The sequence below is a fragment of the Sorex fumeus genome, unplaced genomic scaffold, assembly GCF_029834395.1.
Source record: "Sorex fumeus unplaced genomic scaffold, SorFum_2.1 ptg000007l, whole genome shotgun sequence".
Classification (NCBI taxonomy): domain Eukaryota; kingdom Metazoa; phylum Chordata; class Mammalia; order Eulipotyphla; family Soricidae; genus Sorex; species Sorex fumeus.
The window spans coordinates 24,315,607-24,329,141 of NW_026606064.1; the positions used below are offsets into that span (position 1 = coordinate 24,315,607).

Consider the following 13,535-nt stretch of genomic DNA (forward strand, 5'->3'; position numbering starts at 1 on the left):
GGCAACTCCTTATATGAAAATTCTGTAGATTGTTACTTTAAAAAAAATACATGATGAATTGCTCCTAAGACATTTGAAAAGTTTACTCCTCTTTAAAAAAAAATCAGAAATTCTGTTGTGGAAATTGGGCTAAAATATAATCAGTTATAACTTGGGAATTGAAATTATGAATTAACTTTGTATCAAGAATAGCTTATTTCATTTATGATTATTAAACATGTGCTGAAACAGAAATAGAATAAATATATTTAATTCGTTTAAGCTAGATTTTTTCTAAGTATTTTTCCTTAAATATGAGTAAAATGTGTGTATATAAAGTGATATTTCAATAACTATCTTCAACTACTATATAACTAGATACTAGTACTTTAATTTATCTTAATGTAAAATTTACGTTGTACAACAGAATGATTAATGCCAATTTATAAGATAAAAATGGATTTGCTATATTTTCAGAATCCCCTTTTCCTTTGATCATTTGAAATTAAACATACATTTTACCATATTAAATAATGGGTTGGGTCCTACATTTATAACTGGGAGGTTCCAGTCAAGAAGTTGGTTCATTATCTCAGGCCACAGGCTGCTGAAAAATGAATATTTTGGAAGCATTATGCCATTATTCTCTGTGTGCAGGGGGAGGGGAAATAGGGATGTGATACAGCTCAGTGTTCACACAGCACCTCCTGCTGTCTGCTTTGGAAAAGAACAATTTGTATTGACTACAAGATTCTTGCACCACCCAGAACTAGCATGAAAATTGGTGGTGGAAAATGTACACCGGTGAAAAGATGGGTATTAGAACATTCTATGACTGAAAATAAATCGTGCACAACTTTGTAGCTGTGTATCTCACGGTGATTCAAAACAAACAAACAGAAAACTTCCTTCCCATGAGAAACTTTCATTCTCAAAATGTGGGGTCATTTTTGCCATACATAGTTAATTTCAATATCTCCAAAAATGTACCTGTTAATTTATTTGTAATAACAAATACTAAAAAATTAAATCCAATCTCATTTTAGAAACTTTTATTAAGATGATATATATAAAAGCACATTCTGTTGTATTTAGATTAAATTATTTAAATGGAAATATTTAACTTTTAAGGTGCAATTATATTACAAAATGAAATATGTTCAATTGCACTCATTAAATGCATATTATGTGTTTTGATTCCACATATTTTAAAATATTTAATGATAAATATGAGAAAATAGACATACTGCCTAAATCAATTTAAAAAAGTTACATACTTTCTAAATTTTCTTAAAAGTGAGAGCTTTAAAAATAGAAGTACTCCTACATTTAAAAAAAAGTGAGGCCTTTAAGGTAGTTATATGTTTTCTCCCATTGTTCTTGTTCTAAGTATTAAAATTTTAAATATATAAAATTAATAGCATGAGATTTTAAAGTGTTCTGTGTATTGTGAGAAAAGGAACTGCTATAAAATAAATTGCTTATATTTTTAAATATTTCTTAATGAACCAATATGAAATTTTCTTAATGAATCTTGATGAAAGTACATGTTATTAAAGAAACAAAATATGAATAAAAGTTAATATTTTGAACATCTCTAAAATTATATCAGTCAAAATCATATATAACTTTCTATATTGACAATTCTGAGAATATTAAAATACCTAGATTATTTTCTAACTATGTCTTTTTCTTTCAGTAAGTGATAATAATTTTAAAGAATTGTACATAACCATTTAATTTTTTAAATAATGTGTCTCAGTTCTATTTAAAATATAATTTGAAGATACATTTAAATTTACTTATACATTTTCATTGCAAATTTCTATTTAAGATGTGTTTATTTACAGATATTTTAAATTATTTTATATCTTTTTTTATTTTGATAGTTTAAAATGACCTTTCATGTTTAGAAAAGTCTCTGTAGTCTTACTGTTATCAGGTCATTCGTGGTTAAGTGTTAACCCTGGCAATTGCTTTATTTAGAAACAGGATTTATTAGCAGCTATCCCTCTTAGCATTAATGAACTTTATTTGAACTGCATTTGCTTCATTTGACCTTAGGGGATAGCTTTTTCTAAATAATTTTATCTAAGATTGTGTTGAAGAATCATTAGATATGTAAAATGAAGATAGATGATAATTTCTGTTTCCTTAATCTGAACTTTAACATAATAGGGGCGTATTAACTCTTGATATCTTTTCATTTATTGCATTTTTTAGAGTAAGTATTAAACAACAATCTCCTCTCTCCCCTGGGATTCTATCAAAATCTTATATATACTTTAAATTGAAAAAAATTCCAAATTTGAGGTTTTGGAATTTCCAAAGGAAATCCCTCTGAAATTGTGAAATTATAGCTTTTAAAAAAGTGTCAGACTACATTCTTTGTTATTTATGCATTTATTCACTTTCCATTTTTTTAACTTTAACTTGGTTGTTACAGCATGCAACTGAATTAAGCCTAGTCCATTAGTGTGGTCTTAAATATATACTGATTCGCGTATATAAAATGAGATATATTTAGGACAGCATAAAGTCACTTAGCTTTACATTTATCACATTTATTTCCTTAAAACTGGAAACATCTTAGAAATTGCTCAGAGCAAAGCAGAATCTATTTAATTGGCAATCTCTGAAGTAGCATAACCGGGTTTCTATGAAATGCAGTTAACACTTTCAGTGACGGGCCTATTGAATCTCATTAGCATTCTTGTTATGTGGTGGTGCTGTTGGTGGGGGTGTTGAAGTAGGAATGCCATTGTGTTGAGTTCCAGTGTTTGGGGACAAACACTGCTGTGGAAGGAACGTGTGAAAAGGCCACAGTCCTGTCAGTGAATGAGGAAGGCTGTGCTTTCTGTGTGCTTCAAGCAGGGAAGCTGTCATTCATGGGTCTAACACAGCAAAACAGAGGCCAAAACACAAGCCAGCACTACCTTTTAAAATGATATTAGTGATTTTTAAACATGATCTTCTTTATTTATGATCCTATATAGAGCTTTTAGTTGCTGTCAGTAAACAAAATATATGTCAGTTTGTTCAGAAACACAGTAGAGATGCATAGATGTCCCTGGAACTGGGCCAGGCGAGAATAGAAATAATAAATTAGAATGGCTGATCTTAAGCCCCAATGTGGTTTTGGGAAAAGTTGTTCCAAGAACTGTCTTCCCATTTTTGGTACTTCTGTGAACTTTTCTGCCCATCCAGCAGAAATCCTGTAGACCTATGATTAAAACTTCTTCATAGAACTCCTTTTATTTTAAAATCAGTTTTAAAAAAGAATTCAAAACATAGTTTAGTCCTTTAATGAGGCTGACATTGTAGTTTAACAGTTGTTACAGACTGCATTGCCAATTCTGAAATTCAGAGTCGAAACAAAGAAAGTGAGTAACTGTAATATCTTAGCAACCATTATCTCAATCATGAAAAAAGTTGAATTCCCTGGGATAAAGAAATAACAAATTTTCAAAATTTTTAAATCATCGCCCCAAATATTATACTTTGGAAGTTAATGATCAACTTTAAAATTAAATTTTAGTTTGTTTGATTACTTAAAAATAAATTTACAAATGGTCTCAAATTTTTTTTAAGATCTTGAGGCATTTTCTAAACATTGTGACTGTATTGGAATAAAACTGACTATTTTATGTCTAATACCTCTGGGGTATGTACTTGGGTTATTTATAATAGGTCAAGACTTTGTAAAGTTCGTTGAATACTTTAACTTTCTGCTTGAGTAAGTTACTTTTTTGTGTGTGTGCCAGTATAAGCTCCTTTGAATTTATTACTGTAAGGTATTTTTGAATGCTATTATATGCTATTTCTAAATATTTCTCAATTATATATTGGGTCCAAAGTTTTAGTCTCTAAATTTCTATTTAAAAAATTGGGTTTCATTTTCCAAACTTTAAAGGTAACTTATTTTGTGAGCATATCTTGGATAAAGAAATAACTATCTTGTTTCAGCAATTATTTTTGTGTGTGTTTTTAACTTAAAATTTCTTGCTACATCAAACTAATCTATGTGAGCAGGTAGATTTTGTTTAAAAAACTGTTAGTTAATATTGGCTCACTTTACCCATATTTCTAATAAGTTTGACACTTTGATGTCAAACCAATAACAACAAGAGTTCTATTCAGAAATAATTCAATTAAAAATTGAATTGAATCACATTTAGTCCTGACAGAATTACATTTATTGCATAAAGGAATCTCAGTGTTTCTATTTTCTATAAAAAGAATTTTTAAAAGTTTATTATTTTCATATCCAATCTATCAAAATCATTCATTCGTCTTACCATTGCTGGAGGCATAACTATTTCTGTATTTCATAAATATAAGACATAGAAATCTATCATTTTTTAGCCTGCCACCACCTTTTTCTCAGAGCTATATTAAAAGCAATTTACATAAAACTGTGTGAGTCTAAAATGTACAGTGTAATAATTTGTGATTTATTATTACACATAGATTTCAAAATGGTTACCACAACGAAGGATTAGTTAATACTTCTGTAACCTTAAGTAATCACCATTTTATTTTACGATGAGAACATTTAGCTTGTACTTTCATAAACTTTCAAGTATATGCTACAGTATTACTAACTATACTCACATGCTATATATTAGATACCATTTATATATTTCTCCCTGCTTTTCCCAGGAAATTCCCAAGATATTTCAATTGTGAACTTTTTAATGCCATTTGAATTCTTGGGACAAAATATGCTTTTACGTACTTACATACATACATATGTGTGTGTCTGTGTATCTTACTATTAAAAATAGTTTAAGTGTCATACAGTTTTCAAATTAGAAACTGCTTTTAAAAGTTCTGGAAAAATTTTTTAGAATATTAGGTTTTTTGTAGATTTTAATGATAGTTAATTTTTTCCCCCTGAAACCAAGCTGCATTCTAGTTACTTGAAGTATTTTAAGAACCTTAAACTTGTGCCTTTTTCTAAGTGTCATGCTTTGAGCAGGCCTAACATCAGTTAAATGAAGTGAAAATTGCATTCTTGTCTTGATAGAGATGAAAATGGATTTCTGGTCATGAAATAGATGTAGTTGTCACTTTTTAAAAAAGGTGTCAGCAGTTTGCTTCAGCGAGTAAGGTGCCAATTCAGTATGGCAGTAAACTTGTGATCTGAGCAATCAATAAAATGCTTCAATAACTTCTGCTTCATTACACTTATAATAAGAGGCTATAGATCCGTGGCACATAAAATGTTGATAAAGAGGATATGTGGGGACTGACTGTGACAATTTTCTCTAAAGTACAGTAAGTGCAATATTGCCATCTAGAGTTTGTGCATAGGTAATTATTGCAGAGAGGGAAAGAATCTGACAATGGAATAAAATGAGAAATGATATTAGAATACGAACTCTTTTCCGTCATTTTCCATGACACGGTCATCTTCCTGCAGCATTTCATTTAACTTGCCATATACCTGTTTAGGACAGGAGAAAAAAGTTCAAATATGTATTTTTCATTAATTTGCCTAGAATTTTATTACTAAATGTCAATGTGTACCACTTGCTCAAATGGAACTTTTGTCATGAAAATTATTAAATAACTCATTTTAGAGAAAGGTTAGGTAAAGATTTTTCTATTTTTGCATGGTAATTTAGTCATATACAACTGGGAGTGTTATTACCATCCCAGGTGGATAACTTTCCATTAAAATGCTATCTTTATAATTATTAAACACTCTTCAAAAACAGAGTCAATTTACTTTTTAAATGATGTTTTAAAATAGATTTATTATAAAGTTTATTTTAATATGTATATGGTGCAGAATGTTAACAATTTAATGAAGGGTAAGTTCTATTTGGGCATTGTCTAAGAATATATATCCTTAAATTGTCATTTAAAAATATCTGCTTATCACTGTTTTCCATGAGCCATTTAAAATTTTTAGTTATCATATTTTATCATATTTTTAGATTAAGCAATATGAAAAAAATTTTTAACTAAGTACTATTGAGCATTTATTCCTCTGAAATTGTAAGTGGACTTGTAGTTGTCTAATATAAAACTTTTTAAAAGTCACATGTGTATTTTTATAATATAAAATGATATTAATATGTAAATAGAGTGACTTAATAGAGAAAGTTAACTAATCAGAAAAGACTGTTACTTTATTCTTTCATTTATTTTTATATAGATACTTTAAATAAATATTTTGTATAGCTCTTTCACGTTTATATAGTTATTAACATAAATTAATAAACCTGGTGTTCAAGTTTCCTTGAGAAGAATTATTTAGCCTTAATATATTACTAAAGCATTTTTCTAAATTACATTTGTTCAGATATTCCTATTCTCATACATTTATGTATTAATGACATATATTATTGTGAAATAAATAGAAAGGATTAATTTATAGCAATAATTTATTTTTCTTTTCTGATCAAAGCATCCTACTGTAATATTATCTCTACTTATATTTAAGACAGTTACTGCCTAGATAACTAGAAGATTTTTGTATCTTGATCATTTTAATCATGCTGCAGTAGAAAGTGTTGCATTTTAAACCCTCCAATAAGTATAAAATTGTTTCGGTAAAGTAAGTGAAAGTAGATCTGACAAATTTTCCTTAAATTACTCAACCACCTACAGCTATTATTGCCTATGACTCTTCTGAAATGAGAATAAATTTTATAGAGTTACAGCAGCAAAGTGAAAGAGTGTGTTTGATAGATTCCCTGAACAGTTTCAACACCCACAGGTATTATTTGTAAGAAAACAATCATGCCGAGTCTTCAGCTGGTTAGAGAGGGCAGAGCATTCTATCTTCACCTGACAGTCTATCTCTTCCGTCAACAACCCTGGCCCCCTGCCTGCTGCCCCTCCTCCCAAAACAATAATGCTCACTGAGAGGTTTGTGTGAATGGACAAGAATATGAATTTTTTTCTTTGAAGGACTAAAACATTATCAGAGAAAGACATATCCTTAGAGTGAAGAAAACCAACTGTTTTAGATTAGACCGTATCTCCTCTCTCTCACTTAAACTGATCAGTGTTGTCATTAACTGTTTATTAAAATATTTCATTATAAGAAGTCTGACTACTAATTGATTACAAAAAGACTTCTAGAAATTATTGCTTGCTTATTTTATTACGAGACACCTGTAGTGGTTCCTTCTCTATTAAGATTAGTTTCAAAAAAACAAGATCACTTCAAAAAATGCTTATATTCAAATAATGCAATCATTTCCTTATTTAGTAAAAATAATTATAGATGGTAATGATTATAGAATTTTTCAAATTTCTCCCTTTAATGTAATTTTTCTCAAGTTAACTATATCGGAAAATCAATTTGCTAAAGATTTTCACATTTTGAAAAATACTTCAACTGCTTAAAAATCACACTTGTAAAATAGGATATGACAATATTATATCCCATTTCTCAAAACATTTAATTTATGCCATTGGGAAGTGAATATTGAAAGTTTCAAATTAGAGACTGATAGATCTACTCTTTAGCCTTGACTGATCAAAGGTAAAATATGTCCATTGAATTATATTTCCCAAAACACTATGCCCAAATGTTTTTAAAGTTTAACTTAATATAAATTAAATAAAATTAAAATTTAGTTCTTTGGTTTCACTATTCATATTCAGGTGCTCAATAGCCACATTGTTACTGAATCTTCTAGTGGGCTTCTATGCTAGAAGAAAGAAATTCAGTCAGATTTTCCACTATACCTCTGGTGTTTGATTTTACATTCATTGGATAACAAAATAACAAAGAATTTTGAACTTGTCTGTGTTTTATTGTTAAGTGATGAGGTAATCTTTATAAAATAAAAAAAAATAAACTGTGTGTGTAGAGGGGGAAAGGGAAGACCCAAAACAAAACAAAACAAAATTTCACACTGATTACAATCTATTTGCCATCTAACCACCAGGTGGACACCTTTTGGACTTGTGTTTCCCAAGATCCCTATGAATAAGTAGCAGAGTATATTATCTTTTAGAATTCTGTGTATTATCAGTACTTAAATTAATGATGAAAAAAATGGGTCTCAAGGATGTGACTAAAGTGATGGAGGACATACTTTACATTAATGTATCCCCAGTACTAAATGCATCCTCTCTAGTGCTCCTGGGTGCTGCTTTGGTGGTCCCCAAGTAACCCAACTCAGGAATGGCCCTGGTGCTTTGTCACCTGTTAATCACTTCCAAATACTTACAAATTGCCCAAGCTTACAAAGACAAAAAGAATAAAACAATAAAAGCATTTTAATGTTAAATGAACTTTAGAAACCATACAGTTCAGTATTCTTTTATAGATCTTAGTAAATATTAATATAAAGATTAAATAGTTAATACCTATAGATAGAACTCTTCTTAAAGCAGTTTCTTGGACATATCGGTCATTAGGTATTATTGTCATGATCATCTCATCTTTATAGTTAATTTTTTTGTTTTATTGGCGAAGTATAATTGAAAATTGTAAGATATGCACCATTGTGATTTGATAGCTGAAACACTCAAAAGATTTACATATAATTAGCACATTCCATCAACTCATGTGTTATTTCATTTTGGTGAGAACATTTATTTTCTACTCAGCAAATTTCAGTTGTAGAAAATAGCGTTATCAATGCTTTATATTAGATCTTTAGGACTTATTCTTCTTTTAGGTGCAAAGTTTGTTCCTATTTGCTTGCCCTCTATTCCCCAGCAGACCAGGTAATCTTTTCTGTTCCAATAAATTTGACATTTTTTTTAGATTTCACATAAAAGTAATCCTTTTATTAGTATTATAGATGAGGCAAATGGGTTCATAGCAATATGATACTTGTAAGATGAGACAATCCGGCAGAATTTTAATGGGATAAGAATGAAATATTTGCTGTTTGAATGGACTTCATTAACTGAAATGGCAGAGAGGATTTAAAAAGTTAACATATGGGCCAGAACAATAGTACAGTGGGTGGGTAGGACATTTTGCGTGTGGCTTACTTGAGTTTGATCCCTTAAATCCTGTATGGTCCCCCGAGCACTATCAGGAGTAATTCTTGAGTGCGGAGCCAGGAGTAACCCCTGAGCATCATTGCTGGATGGGACTCAAAAAGCAAAACAAAAAAAAAGTTAACATGTATAGATACATGAGGCTAGGATTAAGTTAGTAAGTTAGTAGTAAGTTGTTTTCAAATAGGCTATATTTAAATTTTTTTGTTAGTTAAATAAAGCAGGTCATTGGTCATCCTGGAAAGATAATAAAACCTTATAAAGAAATAATTGATGTTGGAACTACAGTATAATACAGAGGTTAAGATACTTGCTTGCATGTAGCCTACTCTTTTTTGATAATATGGCACCTCAGAGATGTTGACCCCTGAATATCACCAGGTTTCACTCAAGGCAAAACAAAACAAAAAAGGAAGAGATAATTGATATTTAATAATTAAGAGCAGGGTATAGGCAAGATTTTTTAGATGTTGAGAATTTCCCATAATATTTTTTAGGTTCATAGGATATTAAATGGTGAAGAAATGTCACAATAAATTTTTAAAGCCATTGTGTACAACTGTCATAATTATAATTAAAAATTATTATCTGCAACCACCTAGTATGACAGCACTATTCTGTTTACATGGTAATCATAAGATTTGTAAAACTGGTGATTCATAACCCATATAGGTGATAAATTAAGATATAAATGTTTTATTGTCCAAGAAGAGTTTGTGTATACTTTAATAGTTGACTATTGACATAAAATTGCTCTGCATTTGATATAACTGGATAGACTGGAAAAGAAAAAGTTAACTGTTTTATTTAGTAATGACAATATTTAAAATAGACCAGAGGAGATATCCTTGTCAATCATTTTTAAGATAAAAAACTTTAAATAGCAGTTTAAAATACTGATACACAGTTTTAATTAATTAATTTTTATTTTTTAATTGAATCACCATGATTGGGTTACAAAGTTTTTCATGATTGGGTTTTAGTCATACAGTGCTCCAATACCCTTCATAAGGATACACAGTTTTTAAGGAGAGGCATATAGCTTAAAAATTTTTTTAGATGGTGCATGAATGAAATGTTTTGGAGGTCCTATGGTGCTAGAGGATAAAAGTGGTCTCTGCTGCTGAGGGTGTTGCTGGTCCTCTGTTTTGCTGAAGTTCGTAACTGACATTTCTGTAAAAATTTTTGCTCACTATCTTTGGCCCCTTCTCATTCTTCTCAATGCTGCCATATTGGTGAAGCCTTCAGGGTCAGGGGAATGAGACCCACTGTAATTACTGGTTCTGGCATATCGAATACACAACGGATAGCTTGCGAGGCTCTGCCATGCACGCGGAATACTCTCGGTAGCTTGCCAGGCTTTCCAAGAGGAATAGAGGCATTTGGGGCGACCTCTAATCGCCCTTGTAGGTGTCACTATATTTGAACCCTATCAAATGTGGCACGGCAATTCTGGAGAATGGGTATTTAATGTCTTATAATGTGTCGCGCGGCCGCAAAGTGGCCATGCAGGTCCGGAAAGCGTCCTGGAGTATGGCGGCGGCTGGGTAGTGGAGGTAAAAACGAGAGAAAGAATCCGGAGTTCTGACCTCCGTCGAAGGTCAAGAATCAGGGATGCTGTCTCTTTTGCCAAGGTGTCAAAAATCAGATGGGCTGGTCACGTAATGAGATTTAAAGACGACCGTTGGACTAGAGCTGTTACCGACTGGATTCCACGGGATGTCAAAAGACCGCGTGGCCGCCCACCTACCAGATGGTCAGACTTCTTCATCAAGATCATGAATGATCCGTTTGAGTCTCTTCATGTTCCTAGAGCGAACAGACGCCATTGGGCTACACTAGCACGCGACAAGGACAAATGGAGACGTTACTGGCACCCGCTCGAGCAAATCGACGATTAACAGGAAGTCAAGTGATCAAGTGATCTTTGGCCCCTCTGGCAAATGATTTTCTTACATTTTTATTTCCCAGAAATCTTCTGTAAAGTGGTAGTTCTTATCACAGCCCATCTGAAAACAATTTAACAAAACTAGACTATGGCCCTCTCTTTGTTTCTTAGTCACCATTCAGCTGCATTTGCCTATAGATCACTTCTGATCAATGTGGTGAAGTAGGTAGCTTCAACATGCAACTAGATACAGTTCCAGTGTATCAAATGAGAATACAGATGGAAGTTTTTTGTTCTTAGCCTTCTCCTCAACTATCTAACTTTCTTACGCCTTTCTGGGGCGTGGCTGGGAGATAGTAGACAAACTCTTTGTGCTTGCATTCTGCCTCTCTTCTGAGCTTTCCTACACACCATCTTACTGACCCTTTGAGACTTAAAAAAAAGGGTGAGCTTTAAGGAGGTAATAATACAGTAACAGTAATACAGTGGGCATGGTGTTTGCCTTTCACGCAGCCAGCCCAGGTTTTATCCCCCGCACCCTACATGGTCTCTTGAGTCTGCTAGGAGTGATCCCTGAGGGAAGAGCCAGGTGTAAGCACTGAGCACTGCAGGATGTGACCCCCAACAACAAAACCAAACCAAACCATTTTTTCAAGGATGAACTTTAAGCTATTTACTCCTTCTACATTTGTACCTTCCATGCTTTTTGATTAAAATCAGTAGTAAGAGATGTGCATTTTTTGTGCATTTTACAATGCACAGTTAAAAATAAAAGAAATCAACATTACAATTCAGTGAACATATCTGAATAGATCTATAAACAAAATTATTCCAAAATAAGGTTTACATAACTGTATTTGCTTCAGTTGGGACATCCATATTCTCTTGACTTTGAACATTGCTACTCTTTTTTCTTGGACCAGAGGGCTTAGACTATTGGTTCCTCTGTGTCAGGCCTTCAGATCTAGTCTGGAACTATATCAGTTTCCCAAGGTTTCATCTATCAGTTAGCAGATGTATGACTTCCGGGACTTGATGATTTCATGAGTTTATTCCTCCTAATAATTATTTTATATATATCTACATAATTACATCTTGTTATGTACTTATTGGTTTTATTTCTTTGGAGAATACTAGTATACTGTACCTAACAATTCTCCTATTGTAGTACACTTACATTTTTTTCTTCTTCAAAAGAATTTCTTAGTAATTATTTATGATTAGTAATTACTTCTTAGCAATTATTTATTACTATAATTGGTAACTATTATTTTGTTACAATGATTTATAATAGTAGGTTTTAATATATAATTTAATTGTTTAATTAAGTAGCAATTATTAATTACTATAACTAGTAATTACTTCTTAGTAATTATTTATTAAGGATAGTACCCAAATAAAAATTATTAAGTTTATAAAATAAAATGAGTAATTTGATAAATCTTTCAAAATTTTTTGTCAATTTCACTTTTTCAGAATCTGTTATTTACTTTAATATTTTGTAGCTTAATCTATGCATATTTAAATTCTATTATTAGTACTTCTTGCTGTATTGCTGTACTGCTCATGTGGTTAGACATTTTTTTTTTTGGTTTTTGGGTCACACCTGGCGATGCACAGGGCCTACTTCTGGCTCATGCACTCAGGAATTATTCCTGGCGGTGCTTGGGGGACAATATGGGATGCTGGGAATCAAACCCAGGTTGGCTCCGTGCAAGGCAAATGCCCTACCCGCTGTGCTGTCGCTCCAGCCCCTGTGATTAGACATTTTTAATATTCCTTTTAGTTAACTATCATCTTGTTCAATGGTCCTTTGTACATTCAAATTAGAATTTTTAAGAACAGCAAAATTAATTAATATTTCTGGAAATACTTCTCAGGCAGTGCTCATGGGATGAGCCCGGGGATCCTCAGAGTCATATTCAGCCAGGCTGTGCAGACCTGAAGGTTTAATACTGGGTTAGTTAATATGACCTTACTGTATTCAAGATCCTCAAGGGCCACACCCAGAGGTTCTCAGAATACCACATGGTGCCATAACTTGAAACTGGAGCCTCTATATGCAAGATATGTACTCCAACCCTTTGAACTATCTACCTGGTTCCATTAAAATAGATTTTCAATTCTTATTTAAAAATCACAAACACTGTTATTAACAGCTTTGTAAATCATGGTGCCTAAATAAAATAAAAAACAAAATCAAAACAAAAAAAACCATATTTATGGTGAAACTTAAAAATGGTTTTTCTCTACATAACATTAAATACATAGTACAAATATAGCATAAAATCATATTTATAGAGCATTAGAAATTGTAAACTTTATATAGTGTATGACATCCAAATTGAGAGATCAATTTTAGAATTTACCTTAATAGCATTTATCTGAATATATTAATCACTTAATCACTTAACTTCCCGTTAGTCGTCGATTTGCTCGAGCGGGCGCCAGTAACGTCTCCATTTGTCCCTGTCGCGTGCTAGTGTAGCCCAATGGCATCTGTTCGCTCCGGGAGCATGAAGGGCCTCAAACCGATCGTTCATGATCTTGACGAAGAAGTCTGACCATCTGGTAGGTGGGCGGCCACGCGGTCTTTTGACATCCCGTGGAATCCAATCAGTAACAGCTCTAGTCCAACGGTCGTCTTTAAATCTCATTACGTGACCAGCCCATCTGATTTTCGACA

The 13,535-nt window shown here is 32.1% G+C and overlaps 1 protein-coding gene across 1 annotated transcript in view; it reads left to right on the forward strand.

The window, feature by feature from the left end:
• DCDC1 (doublecortin domain containing 1) overlaps positions 1-13,535 on the forward strand; it is a 509,452-nt gene that overhangs the window by 125,977 nt on the left and 369,940 nt on the right. The gene's annotated exons all lie outside the window — the stretch shown is intronic.